The following is a 12,610-nucleotide window of genomic DNA, read 5'->3' as shown; positions in this document are numbered from 1 at the left end:
AAGTTCTGCCAGGATATGGCAGGAGACAAGGGCATCATTGCTAAATGTTACAACTGGGATGAAGGCTCTGGAAGGAGATAATATATTCCACGTCCTCAGCAGGAGATTAAGCAGAACATATAGGGATGCAATGGAGAGGAACTTGAAGACCTAATGTGAAGGAGTAGGCAAAAGTGGAAACCAAGCCCAAATTGAGTTTGAAGTGAGAGAACATCATGGAAAGCAGACAGAACAACAGCCATCACTTGACATTCGTGGAGGTTCAGGGAGCTGGACCCCAACAAATGTGAAAAACTGCAAATAACTCTAGGCCCCACCCCAAACCTTTATTTTTAATAATTCTGATCACATTAATTTAACATTTAACACACAAAACAAGTAAAACAACACATTGTACCCACAAAAAAAAGTTGCAGTTTCTACATTAGAGAGATTAGTATCTTGCACACTAGGAAGAGTCTTTGAAGCTGCAATATAGCTGTAGCAACTACTTCATGGATTTCCATCTCCTATGAAAGCACAGGATATAGTGATCACTATGGGAGAAATTCACATGATTGAGTATGGATGGTAGAGAGACAAAGTGGAGGCATTCCCAAGAGAGTACACAGCCTGTAGTTATTTAGTGCACTGAAACTTTTAACAAAATTTTACTGTTTATAATAAATTTATGTGTGTATATTTGTGGTAGTAAATGATAAAATAGATTAATAATATACAACATTATGCATTTATGATTTACTAAGATTTTTTTTGCGTTCTTTACCTATGTACGTTACCTGAGATTTTTTGCATATGCTGCAAATCTTCAAAAATTCCTATTTAATTATCACTGGCCAACCCCAAATAACCAAAACTGCAAATGAAACCCAGGAATGTCGAGGATGATTGTAGGTGGGCCAGGACAGAGATAGTGTAGCCAGTAGTAAAAAAATGACCATGTATTTGGAAGTAGAGGAGCTTTTCAACAATAAAGACATATTAGAGTGGCTTATTAGGATGGAATGGTAGAGCATAAGGGCCATGTCTCCTCAGGCATTTTAAAGGAGCCCTACAGTTGAAAAATGAAAACTTGATGAATCAGGTTTTATGTTTCTTTATTCTTGAAGAGATCACACTGAGAATATGTCTTTTTCCTGGATGCAGAATTGATTAGGTAGGAATCCCAAGATGATCCCTACGTATAGCTCTCATAGATCTTAAAAAGGAAAAGAGGTGCAAAGAAACTGTAGAAAATATTGTATTTGTATGTGTTTTTTGGAGTTGGATCAGTATTAAAAAGGCTGAAGTCACACACACACACACACACACACACACACACACACACATACGTGTGTGGGGTACAGAGACCCTTACCAATGAATCGGAGACTCAGAGATATTAGCAAAAAGAATAGTTCGTTTATTGGCTTTCTTGAGAAAGGACACACCCAGCATCGCTCAAGATGGCTCCAGCCAGGGTGTGCAAGGGAGTGCAGCTCAAAGCCAGTTTATATAGACCCTAACACAGAATCCCCACCCACCCACTAGCTCCTCTTCCCATTGGCTAGGCTTCGGCGCTCACAGTCTAATCGTGGAAACGTTTCCCCAGCAACAAGGTTGCAAAAAAGCGCAAAACAAGGAACAGTCGGTTCAGCAGGGAAGTAAGATAAAAGGAGGGGAGAGCCAGAAAGCCTGGACAAACAAGATACTTTCTGAGACATCACCTGATGTACTCCCTTATCTTGAGTAACATTCTGTTTTCTTTTAGCAAGGCAGTTTCTGGGAACTCTTGTCTCAGTAAGGCCAAGTCCTATCCTTCCCTGAGGGGGCTTCACTATTTCAGCATCCCACTCACACATTAACGTAAAGGACTGTGGGGAACTGTTTCCTGGTACTGTAATAGTTTCCTTTTTTTCTGGACACTTTTCTGTATACTTTCTGGACACTTAGGAAGTCTAGCATGTCATTATAACATTTTTTGACTGCTACGTCATGCCTCAGTCACACTAATGACTCACATTGAACTTACACCATACTAAAACTTCCAGATCTTTGCTCTCAGAAAGCTTTCCAAGCTAAACTTTAAAAATCTTGTATTTTTGAAGTTAAGTTTTGAAGCCCAAAGACTGAACTTTACATTTATCCTCATTGAATTTAATTTTATTCCGTTTGGCCCAGTATTTCAGCCTGTTAAGATCTTTTTGGCTCCCAACTCTTGTCCAACATGCTTGAGATACTTCCCAGCTTTGTGTAATTGCATATGTGATAAGCATGTCCTCTATGATAAAAGATTAAAATGTGGAACAGCACAGTGTCAGGACAGTGTGATGCATATTCCATTGTGGATCTCGCTCCAGGCTAAGACAGAAACCTTAATGATTACTCTTTGGGTCTAGTCATTCAATCAGTTCTCAGTCCACCTACCAGTATGTCTGCTCATCTAGGCACATGTGTGTTCCTTGAAGATGGTAACTCTTAATTGTTTATCTTTGGGTCACGGACATGCCCAGGCACGCATCCTCTAACATCTCTTGGTTAAAGTAGGAATTTCCTTGCTGAGGCCTAAGTTCCCTGGACAAATTTCAAATACTCTTTGTTTTTGTTTCCTCATAGCCCTCTGAAGAGGGCTTCTTCTTCACAGATTCACAGCTTTCTTGTTGCAACTAGACCACAGGCCAGTGAGTTGATACATTAAGAATGACTGCATTCATGAGTTGGAGCTAGCGCTGGCTCTGGGTATCTCTTTTAAAAAAAAAAGATAAGGTCTCAACTTAGAAACAGATACAGAAGAAAATTGAGACCCAAAAGGAGAGGATTCTCCATGGTAGAGGAAACCAGAAATTCTAGAAGTGAGCAATAGATACTCAACAGAGATCCTTCTAAAGAGAAGACCAAGAGTTAGTGCACACATACAGACACCGGGATGCGTGTGGATTTAGAAAAAGATTTGTGAGAATACATGTAGCCTCTACAGGGCACCATGCGTGCCTAGGGACCAAAGCTTACAGAATGGCTCCAGAGAAAGTGGAGGAAGCTAGGTGGTGTAGTAGATAGAATGTTGAACATGGAGTCAGGAAGGCCTGGGTTCAAATCCAGCCTTGGACTTAGAATAAATCACTTAAGTTCTGTTTGCCTCAATTTCCTCATCTGTAAAATGAGGATGATAATAACATTTACCTCCCAAGGTTGTTGTGAAGATAATTAAATATAATATTAATAAAACACTTTGCAAACCTTAAAGTGGTATATTAAGGCTAGGTATTATTAGCTATTATAATTAACATGAAAGAATAATAAGTCTGAACTGGTCCCTGCTGTGAGACAGGTAAAATGAGATGAGGAAGGGATTAAGAATCTCAATGAGAGAAAATGGAAGAGAAAATTGACTAGCCTCATTCATACCTGTAGAGAAATTCCCAGGCCACACCATTGCAAGGCCACAAAGAAGAAGTGGCTATATAGCCAGGAGCTGTGCATACCAAGGAGTAAGCTGGATCTATCATTTCCCCAATAATTATGTGCCATGGATTATGTTGTTGATAGCTAGCATAGTGCTTTAAGGTTTGCAAAGTTTTTTAAAGGTTAAGAAAGAAGAGTCACTTGGTTGTCTCTAGAAAAAGGAGAGAAGAGTGTTTCTCTCTTTTAAGGGGCTTTGATGTAAGTTTATTCTATGTCTTTTTTTCTACCTAAATAAAATATGTCCTATAGATAGTGCCTTGTTAACTTTAATACATACAGGACAGCCAAAATTCTTTAAAGAAACAAAATCCAAATTCTTATTTTCCAAGGGGAAACTTTGAGCATGGTCTGAATAAGCTAAATTCTTATGTTCCCAAGAGCAATAGAAATCTATCTTACCCTACAGGAAAGTAAGAGGGGAAGAGTATAGGAGAAAGAGGGGGAGTGATAGAAGGGAGGGCTGATTGGGAGAGGGGATAGTCAGAATTCTACAAAACCCATTTGAGGAGTGACGAAGTGAAAGGAGAGAGATAATATAATAAACAGGAGAGGGGAATAGGTTGGAGGGAAATACAGTTAGCAATAGTAACTATGAAAAAAAAATAAAGCAAGTTTCTCTGATAAAGGCCTCATTTCTCAAATATATAGGTCTTTTTCCCTTTTGATTTTTTTTTATCTCTTTTGGGTTACAGACCTAGTAGTGGTATTGCTAGGTCAAAGGGTATGCATGGTTTTATAGTCCTTTGGGCATAGTTCCAAATTGCTCTACAGAATGGTTGAATCAGTTCACAACTCCACCAACAGGCATTAAAGTCTCATTTTTCCCAAATCCCCTCCAACATTTGTCATTTCCCTTTTCTGTCCTATTGGCTAATCTAATAGGTATGAGGTAGTGCATCAGAATTGTTTTAATTTGCATTTCTCAGATCAATAGTGAGTTAGAGTATTTTTTTGTTTTGTTTTGTTTCTTGGTGAGGTAATTGGGGTTAAGTGACTTGCCCAGGGTCACACAGCTAGTAAGTGACATGTGTCTGAGACTGGATTTGAACTCATGTCCTCCTGACTTCAAGGCCAGAGTTCGATCCACTGTGCCACCTAGCTGCCCCTTAGAGTATTTTTTTTATATGGCTATATATAACTTTGATTACTTCATCATTTGACTCAGTTCTCTATATGTTTGAGAAATGAGGCCTTTATCAGAGAAACTTGCTTCAAATTTTTTTTCACAGTTACTATTTCTAACTGCATTTCTCTTCATCCTATTCCTCCCTCAATTTATTTTATTCTCTGTCTTTTTTCACCCTGTATCTCCTAAAAAGTGTTTTGCTTCTGACTACCCCTCCCCCAATCCACTTTCCCTTCTTTTACCTCCCTTTCTCTTATCCCCTTCCCCTCCTACTTTCCTGTAGAGTAAGATATATTTCTATACCCAATTGAGTGAGTATGTTAGTCCCTCTTCAAGCCAATTCTGATGAGAGTAATGTTCACTCACTCTCCCTCACTTTCCCCTTCTTCTCTGTAAAAGCTTTTTCTTGCCTATTTTATGTGAGATAATTTACCCCATTCTACCTCTTCCTTTATTTTTCTCCCAGTACATTCCTCTCTTACCCCTTAATTTTATTTTTTAGATAGCATCCCTTCATATTCAACTCACACCTGTGCCCTCTGTCTATATATATTACTCCTAACTAACCTAATAATGAGAAAGATCTTATGAATTATAAATATCATCTTCACATGTAGGAATGTAAACCGTTTAAACTTATTAAGTCCCGTATGTTTTCCCTTTCCTGTTTAGCTTTTTGTGCTTCTCTTGAATCTTGTATTTGAAAATCAAATTTTCTATTCAGCTGTGGTCTTTTCAACAAGAATGCGTAAAAGTCTATCTCATTGAATATCCATTTTTTCCTCTGAAGGATTATACTCAGTTTTGCTGGGTAGGTGATTCTTGGTTGATTCTAGCTCCTTTGCTCTCTCGAACATATTCCAAGCCCTCTGATCTTTTCATGTAGTGTTGCCAGCAACTAAGAATCATACCTGACAGGAGAGTGTGAACTGAAGAAACATGGGCCAGGCGGGTCAACCAAGACTGAACCGTTTATTCATCTGAGGGTCACAGCATATATAGGAAAAAATTTGGAGCTACAAAGGATCCCTTGTGTGGGAAAACTATGCATATTCTGTAACTGTTACTGATAACTTTTAAGGTTCAGAGCTCGGTAAAAAAATGCTTTCAGGACATACATCAAAGGAGCGTACAATAGGAGTGTCAAGAAAAAAGGATTACATCATTTTAAACAAATGGTTACAAGATAGAGATTAACAGTCAATTAACAGGCCTTGACAATCATTCTCAGGGCTGTCTCAGGTTCTTATCTCAAAGTATGTGACTAGTCCTCCCTAGTTTGCTGCATGTTATCCCTCATGCCAGACTTTTATTGTGTCACGGTTGGGCAGTTCCAGGAGCCCCTTAATGAATAGGAGAGTGGTGAGCCAACATCCTGATAATGTGAGCCCTTGAGGGTAAGAAGAGGCAGGAGTTAAACACCGACCTGAATTCTTTAACCCTTTCTGGACTTATCAGAGCTGGCCCTCTGCAATGTAGAAGCTGCTAACTCTTGCGTTATCTTGACTGTGGCTCCCTGATTCTTGAATTGTTTCTTTCTGGCTGCTTGCAATATTTTCTCCTTGACCTGGGAACTATGGAATTTGGCTATAATATTCCTGGCCATTTCCATTTTGGGATTTCTTTCAGGAGGTGACTGGTGGTTTTTTTCAATTTCTATTTTACTCTCTGGTTCTAGAATATAAGGGCAGTTTTCCTTGATAATTTCTTGAAAGATTATGTGTAGGCTCTTTTTTTTGAACATGAATTTCAGGTAGTGCAATGATTTTTAAATTATCTCTCCTGGATCTATTTTCCAGGTCATTTGTTTTTCTAATGTGATATTTCACATTGTCTAATATTTTTTCATTCTTTTGGTTTTGTGTTATTGTTTCTTGATTTCTCATAAAGTCATTAGCTTCCATTTGCTCCATTCTAATTTTTAAGGAATTATTTTCTTCAGTGAAATTTTGGACCTCCTTTTCCATTTGGCCAGTTCTACTTTTTAAGGCATTCTTTTTCTCATTGACTTTTTGGACCTCTTTTACCATTTAGCCTAGTCTATTTTTTAAGGTCCAGACTTATTTTTCATGATTTTCTCACATTACTCTCATTTCTCTTCCCAATGTTTCCTCTGCATCTCTCACTTAATATTCAACATCCTTTTTGAGCTCTTCCATGCTGAGACCAATTCATATTTTTCTTGGAGGCTTTAGATGTATGAACTTTGACTTTGTTGTCTTCTTCTGAGTATGTGTTTTGATCTTCCTTGTCACCATAATAATTTTCAGTAGTCAGAGTTTATTTTTTTCTGTTGTTGCTCATTTCCCCAGCCTATTAGTAAACTTTTAACTCTTTGTTAAAGTAGGGCTCTGTTTCCAGGGTGGAGGGCACACTGTCCCAAGCTTCAGGGGTTTTGTGCAGCTGTTTTCAGAGATACCTCTAGGGAACTGTAAGTTTTCAGTTCTTCCAAAGTGGTATGATCTAAGGACAGATGTTTACTACTCTCCTGGCCTGTGCTCTGATCTGTGAACACTCTTTTCTGCCCTGGAACTGTGAGGAGGGTCCCTGCTCCACTGCTGCCTCAAGCTCTGCTATGCTAGTGTTCCTCTTCATTCAGGGACTGCCAACCAGGACTGAGACCCAGATCCAAGTATGGGCAAAACAACAGAGGCCTACCTCAGTGCTAGCAAGAAGACTCCTGTAATTTCTTTCTTTTTTTAACTTTTTTTATTTTTTTTATTAATACATTTATTTTTAGTTTTCAAATTTACTTCCACAAGATTATGAGTTCCAAATTTTCACCCCATCTCGCCCCTCCCCCACCCCAAGATGGCATGCATTCTAAATACCCCTTCACTTAGTCTGTCTTCCCTTCTATCTCTCCAACCCCTTCTCTTATCCGCTTCCCCTTCTATTTTCCTGTAGGGCAGGATAGATTTCCTGTATTTCTTATTTCCCAGTTGCATGTGAAAACATTTTTTTTAAACATGTGTTTTTAAAACATTGAGTTCCAAATTTTCTCCCTTCCTCCCTCCCCACCCACCCTCATTGAAAAGGCAAGTAACTCAATATAGGTTATACATGTGCAGTTATGCAAAACACTTCCATAGTAGACATGCTGTGAAAAACTAACTCTATCTCCCTTAATCCTATCCTGCCCGTCCATTTATTCTACTCATTCTTTTAACCCTGTCCTCCTCAAAAGTATTTGCTTCTGATTACCACCTTTCCCAATCTGCCCTCCTCTCTATCATCCCCCTACTCTCTTATCCCCTTCGCCTCCTGTTTTCCTGTAGGGTAAGACAGACTTCCATACCCAATTGAGTGTGTATGTTATTCCCTCCTTAAGTCAAATCCTATGAGAATAAGATTCATTCATTTCCTCTCACCTTCCCCCATTTCCCCTCCACTGTAAGAGCCTTTTCTTTTCTGTTTTTTTTTTTTGTGAGATAATTTACCCTGTTCTACCTCTCCCTTTCTCCTTCTCCTAGTATATTCCTCTCTCACCCCTTAATTTTATTCTGTAGATATGACCCCTTCATCTTCAACTCACCCTGTGCCCTCTATCTATCTATCTATATCTCTATATACGTACATATAATTTTTTCCCTCCAACTACCCTAGTACTGACAAAGGACTCATGAGTTACAAATATCATCTTTCCATGCAGGAATGTAAACAGCTCAACCTTAATAAGTCTCTTAGGATTTCTCTTTCCTGTTTACCTCTTCATGTTCTACTTGAGTCTTGTATTGGAAAGTCAAATTTTCTATTCAGCTCTGGTCTTTTCATCAAGAATGCTTGAAAGTCCTCTGTTTCACTGAATGACCATTTTTTCCCCTGAAGGATTATACTCAGTTTTGCTGGGTAGCTGATTTTTGGTTGTAAGCCTATCTCCTTTGCCCTCTGGAATATTGTATTCCATGCTTGCGGTCCCTTAATGTAGAAGCAGCTAAATCTTGTGTTATCCTGATTGTGTTTCCACAATACTTGAATTGTTTCTTTCTGGCTGCTTGTAATATTTTCTCCTTGAACTGGGAACTCTGGAATTTGGCTACAATATTCCTAGGAGTTTTTCTTTGGGGATCTCTTTCAGGAGCTTGGTGGATTCTTTCCATTTCTATTTTGCCCTCTGGTTCTAAAATATCAGGGCAGTTTTCCTGGATAATTTCTTGAAAGATGATGTCTAAGCTCTTTTTTTTGATCCTGGCTTTCAGATAGTCCAATAATTTTTAAATTCTCTCTCCTGGATCTATTTTCCAGGTCAGTTGTTTTTCCAATGAGATAGTTCACATTGTTTTCTAGTTTTTCATTCTTTTGGATTTGTTTTACAGTGTTTTGATTTCTCATGAAGTCACTTGCTTCCAATTGCTCTATTCTATTTTTTAAGGAAGTATTTTCTTCATTAATCTTTTGGACTTCCTTTTCCACTTGACCAATTTTGCTTTTTAGGGCATTCTTCTCCTCATTGACTTTTTGGACCTCTTTTGACATTTGGGTTAGGCTATTTTTTAAAGTGTTATTTTCTTCAGTATTTTTTTTAGGTCTCCTTTAGCAAACTGTTGACTTTTTTTTTCATGATTTTCCTGCATCACTCTCATTTCTCTTCCCAGTTTTTCCTCTACTTCTCTTACTTATTTCTCAAAATCCCTTTTGAGCTCTTCCAAGGCCTGAGACTGATTCATATTTTTCTTGGAGGTTTTGGATGTAGGAGCTTTGACTTTGTTGTCTTTTTCTGGTTGTATGTTTTGATCTTCTTTGTCACCAAAGTAAGATAATATAGTCTGACTCTTTTTGCGCTGCTTACTTATGATCCCAGCCAATTACATGAGTTTTAAACTCTTTGTTAAGGTAAGAGTCTGCTTCCAATGTGGAGAATGTACTATCCCAAGCTTCAGGGGTTTGTACAGCTGTTTTCAGAGATACTTCTAGGGAACTGTAAATTTTCAGTTCTTTCAAGGTGGTATGATAAGGGGCGAGGTGTTTCCTCTCCACCATCACTACAAACTCTACCACACCAGCATTCCTTCTTGCCCCAGGACCACCCCTCAGAACTGTGACCCAGATCCAAGCACAGGCAAAGGAAGGGATTCCTCCCTCAGTACTGGCAAAGAGATCCCTGCAATCCCCTCTGATCAGCCATTCGATTCCCCCTCAGTCTGTGGGCTGGAAGCTCAGGAGGCAACCATAGCCCCAGGCTGTGCTTGGGACTTGCGGCTGAGACCTAGCTTTTCTCTCTCACCGCAGTCGCAGACTTTTCCCACTGACCTTCTAAGTTGTCTTTGGCATTCATGGATTGAGAAGTCTGGAAACCGCCACAGTTGCCTGCGATTCAGTCCTCTGAGGCCTGCTCCAGGGTTGCTGCAGCTTGCGCACCCTTGCTGAACTGCGCTCCTCTCCCAGCCCAGTGCAATATACCTTTCTGATCAACCATCCAGGTTGTCTTGGGCGGGAAATTTGTTTCACTCTGTCTTTTTGTGGGTTCTGCTGCTTTAGAATTTGTTTAGAGTCATTTTTTAACAGGTATTTGGAGGGGTTTGGGGGGGAGCTCAAGCAAATCACTGCTTTTACTCCACCATCTTGGCTCTGCTGTAATCTCTTTCTTACTAGTTGTGCTAACCCCTTACTCTCTGAAGGCTCAAAACTCTGGAAACTGCCTCTGCTACTGCCATTGCCAGTGCTGCTGGTGCTGCTGATTCACTCCCAAGGCCTGCTCCTGGTTTTCTAGGGCTGGGGCTGTGCTGGCATAGCCTGTGCTGGACTGTGCTCCATTCTCACCCAGGTGTGACAGACCTTTCCTTCTGACTTTCTAAGTTGTCTTTGGCATCTGTGGGATGAGAAGTCTGGAAACTGCCACTGCTGCCAGTGACTCAGTCTCTTGGAGGCCTGCTCCAGGTTTGCTGAGACCTAGGTTGTGCTTTGCTATGCTTCTCTCTCACACTGATGCAATAGACCTTTCTTGCTAACCTTCCAAATTGTCTTGGGCTGGAGATTTGTTTTACTCCATCTTTTTGTGGGTTCTGCTGCTCTAGAATTTGTTTAAAGTCATTTTTAAAGGTGTTTAGAGAGGCTTGGGGGAGAGCTTGGGCAATTCCCTGCCTTTACTCCAACATCTTGGCTTTGCCTCCCTTATTTTAAAATTTTTGTTGGTGTCTCTTGTTTTTATACCACCTTATTTCCCAAATATATTTCTCTACCTTGTCTTAACCTAGAAAGCCATCCCTTGTAACAAAAAAAAAAATGCAGAAATTGAAGGGGACAAGAGCGTACAGACTGATAGGTTATAGGTGAGAAATCAGTCTCTGACTCATCTGTTTTACTGGAAAATGTGTTAAATCTCACATAGTTCAGGCTGTAAAGAATAAGAATTAGAGCAGTAATGAGGATGAGAATTAGAAACTATTGAAAATGATTTTAAAAAAAAGCTTCAAGCTTGTTCTATTTCTGCCACCTAGAGCATGGTTTTCCATACAAAGTAATTAGAAGCAGGCTTTCACCATCAAAGAATTGAGAATGTGCAGGAGAAGTTTGAATAACAACCTGATGAGTCATTATAACAATAGTTGTTAAGTATGAGGGCCAATGGAGTCAATTCAGAGATCTTTTTCACAACAGTGTTAATCAATTTGGGGAGATTACAGAGGACTTGCATATTGCAAAGTAAGTGCAATCATTTAGAAGCTCCAGATGACACCTATTTATAATGTCCCTTTTTATAGGGGTAAAATGTGGAGTTGCATAAGATAAAATGCAATAGGAACAAATGCAAAGCTAAGCACCTGACTTATGTGTAGAATGAGGGAGACTTGGTTAATAAAACCTTTATTGTTAAAAAGAATTGACAGTTTTCTTGGGTTATAAGTTCAGTGTGAATCAAAGTATGGCATGATAGCCAAGAAAAAACAAACAAAAAATAATGCTAATGCTACCGTAAAAGAGGCATAGTATCCAAAACTTGTAATTTTATATCTATGTGGGCAGCTCCTGCTGCAGACACTCCCTTTACCAATGCTGATTGCCACTTGTCTGTAACTTGAGTTGTCTGTCTCATTGAGAGGTTAAGCAGTTTGTCCATAGTGACACAGATAGTTTATTTCAGAAGCAAAACTTGACCTCAGGCTTTCCTGATGCCAAGATCAGCTACTTTATCCATGATGTGCCTATCTATCCTTGTGCCTCTCAATTCTAAACGGGAATATAGAATGAAAGCAGTAGTAGTTCCTTTATATTTTTACCTGAGGAGGACACATTTAGAATACCACCACTAGGTCTGTATCCCATGGAGATTAAGGAAGAAAAAAGGGAAAAGGACCTATTTGTACAAAAGCATTTGTAGTAGCTCTTTTCATTTTGGGAAACAATTGGAAATTGAGGGTATGCCCATCAATTGAAGAATGACAGAACAAGTTGTGGTACGTAATTGTGTTAGAATACTATTGTGCTATAAGAAATGATAAGGAGGATGTTTAAGAAAAATCTGGGAAAATTTATATAAACTGAAACAAAGTGAAATGAGCAGAACCAGGAGAACATTGTACGTAAATAACAGCTATATCATACAGGGAAAGAATTTGAAACTCAAAATTAAAAAAAAAAAACAAATGTTTAAATTTTTTTACATGTTATTGAGAGAAAAGTAAGTAAAAGGAAAAACAATTGCAACTTCAAAATAATTTAATTTAATTTAAAAATATTCAGTTAATTCTCTAAGGTCTGGGTCTAAAAATTATTTAATGACCTTTTACCAGTTTAATGTAAACTTCTTCAATTTATTTGATCTCAAGTAAAGGCAAAGGTGTTTTGGAATACCAACTTATATACTGAAACTTCACATTACTCAAGGAGTGTATGCTTAGGGCCAATGGTCCAAAAAGTGAGAGTTCTTCCTGTTCCAAAGGGGGAGGCAGAGCAGATGGGGAAACGAGTATCCATTTACAGTTGAGGAAACTGAGGCATAAAGTGGTTCAGTGACTTGCCCAGGGTCACACAACTGGTGTTTGAAATTGGATTTGAACTTAGGTCTTCCTGATTCCAGGCCTAGTACTCTGTCCACTGTGCTATC

General features: G+C 39.0%; 1 protein-coding gene across 1 annotated transcript in view; it reads left to right on the top strand.

Annotated features, from left to right (window-relative positions):
• ADGB (androglobin) overlaps nt 1–12,610 on the top strand; it is a 219,694-nt gene that overhangs the window by 183,551 nt on the left and 23,533 nt on the right. The window lies entirely within an intron of this gene.

Source organism: Vombatus ursinus, unplaced genomic scaffold (assembly GCF_900497805.2).
Source record: "Vombatus ursinus unplaced genomic scaffold, bare-nosed wombat genome assembly UNPS02009132.1, whole genome shotgun sequence".
Lineage (NCBI taxonomy): Eukaryota > Metazoa > Chordata > Mammalia > Diprotodontia > Vombatidae > Vombatus > Vombatus ursinus.
This window is presented reverse-complemented; position numbering and strand designations above follow the sequence as displayed.